This window comes from Penaeus vannamei, chromosome 31, assembly GCF_042767895.1.
Source record: "Penaeus vannamei isolate JL-2024 chromosome 31, ASM4276789v1, whole genome shotgun sequence".
NCBI classification, from domain to species: Eukaryota; Metazoa; Arthropoda; class Malacostraca; order Decapoda; family Penaeidae; genus Penaeus; species Penaeus vannamei.
This window is the reverse complement of record NC_091579.1, coordinates 28093967-28096466: the sequence shown is the minus strand read 5'-3', so window position 1 is coordinate 28096466 and position 2500 is coordinate 28093967. Positions and strand designations below refer to the sequence as shown.

At 31.3% G+C, this 2500-nt stretch overlaps 1 protein-coding gene across 2 annotated transcripts in view; it reads right to left on the bottom strand.

The window, feature by feature from the left end:
- The window catches only part of nes (lysophosphatidylcholine acyltransferase 3 protein nessy), a 33496-nt gene that overhangs the window by 12664 nt on the left and 18332 nt on the right, over positions 1-2500 (bottom strand). The gene's annotated exons all lie outside the window — the stretch shown is intronic.

Below are 2500 nucleotides of genomic sequence, written 5' to 3'. Positions count from 1 at the left end.
TGAAATCTAAAATACCTATAGAATTTTCTGCATATTCCTAAGTTAGAATCCAACTTCTGAAAGGTAACTACAGAAAAATTATAGTTCCTTTACGTCAAAACCAAACCTAAATGTTCTATACTCTAGCAACTTGAACGTGTATTGGCATGACATGAACCCTTGAACATGTTAAGAGATTATATTGTAGAGCACCACTACATTTCCATTTGAATAAATAATGGAAAATTGGGTATAGAGCAGGAAAACCTGTAACAAAAAAGGCTGAAATGACAAATAACAAGCCAATGCACATTTATGCACTGTGATCAACTAAATGGCTCCATACAAAGGTCTCTTAAAATGCTACTGCTGTATGCATTTTTCTTAAAGCCAGCAGCTAATTTTGATTCTAGTAGGAAAAGTATTTTTCCCAGATTGGGTTTCTGGTCCCTCTCGTTTTCAACAACCATTTCACCCAAAACTCTAAAAAACGTAATTCTACTGCGACACAGACACCTAACTTTAAATCAACACTGTTAATGTTTTTTTCTTTATCTCTTGAAGCTCTTTCATAAAATGGATGGCATTCATATCTTCTATGATTTTGTTTGTTCATATCTGATAGATGCTGGAATAATTAATTCTAAGACCATGTTCACTGCTTTCTATTTGCTCTCCAACTATAATGTAACAGTCACACCTGGCTACATATCAAATGAAATAATTGTTAATTGTTAGTCTCATGGCTCTAAATAATTCACTAATATCACCTTGTCACTCCTCTTTCTGATAACCTGACATTCCCCGAAGAAAACAAAAGAAAATGTTGGTTTCTTGTATACTAATTTTCAAGTTACCTTTTCCTTCTACCAGTAATTATATTTTACCTTACATGTTTCTAGGGAAAATCAAAATTTTGATTGCATTTCCTAACATTTATCAAGATAATCCACATATATTGCGAAACAGCTTATTATTCTAAGGATCCTGAATATCACCCACCAACAAAATAATCTCATCCATATTCAGTCACGCATATGAGCACACATTCTTATTCACTCCATCTCTCATTCATGATTATCAGAGGAAAATATAAACAATTTAATGGAAAACAACAGTCAGGACTGAAGCTTCACATTCCCACCAGAGTTCAATAAGATCTAAAGGCTTTCAATTCATGCAAATTTACATGCACATCCATGCTGATCTTACTGTCACATTGAATGCATCCAAAGAGGGGCAAGAACTCTTATAATCAATAAGTACATATTGGCTTGTATCAGTTCTGATTATGTTTTATTCCGTTAATAAATTAATTACTGTCTTTAAAAAAAGTACATGCTGTAGAAATGTTGTATCATTAGCTCACCTCAGAGTATATAATACTAAAGATAAATACTGACACACCTACGGCTACAAACTACAAAACCAATCATGGGATAACATAAATAATAACAATTCTAACAAAAAATATACTGAACCATTTCATTATATTATCATCTATACTACTCCAAATACAATCATGGCAAGTAAAACTACCATATTTCTGACTACAATACCAAAAACTGATCTACATCTAGAAGTCACTAAACCATTACTAAAAACCGATCTACATCTAGAAGTCACTAAACCATTTACAACAAACATTTCACAAATACATTGTCATTATCATCTTACTAAAGTAATAAATTTTACTTCAGGTTTAGTAAACAATTAACAAATTTATTCATGATTCAGTCACTTGCATTACCTTACTAATAATTCATTAATTTTCAAGACTGAGAAAAGTACTGTTTTCTAATATATTTGCATAAAATAACAAATCATACTTTTTCTATTTATCTATCTGTCAGTACTTCAACCTAAATATAATTTCTTTACTTGGTATATTTTTTTGGATAACTTTTAGGGTAAGGAAGAACAGAAAAACTTCTATATATTCAACCTAGTTTACAAATTAGATTTATCTTTTACTGTAACTGTAGTTACATAACTTTCCTCAATAAATCTAGTTTGTGCATGGTGGGTTTTTCTACCATTACATAACTTTATTTTGTAGGCCAAATATATGTCTAATTAATTCTCCCTGAATCATCTACATCTAATACTAAAAAATGTGTCCCAAACGTAAATTAACCAATCTCATTTTCATTTAGAACTTAATGGCACCACATCAAATTGAAATAATAACCGATACTGGCTGATAAAACATTCATCAATCTGTTTTAGTCTGTAATCTTGATAACTTGCCCCAGTCCCAGAGCTAAATTTATGAAATGCATTAAAACAGAAGCTCATGTCCAAACCCAGCTTCTAGCAGACTGATATTCTCAAAAACAAAGTGCCACTTCAAAAACATGCTTCATGCAACAAATGCAGTCAATGAGCAGGAAAAAATGAGAATAAATCCTAAGATCACTTCAATTTAAATTCAAAGTGCAGAAGGTAACAAAATCCTTGTGGATTAAAAGCATATAATGCTCTACCCTTTAGATTTCATCCTCATTCAATTTTTCATTCC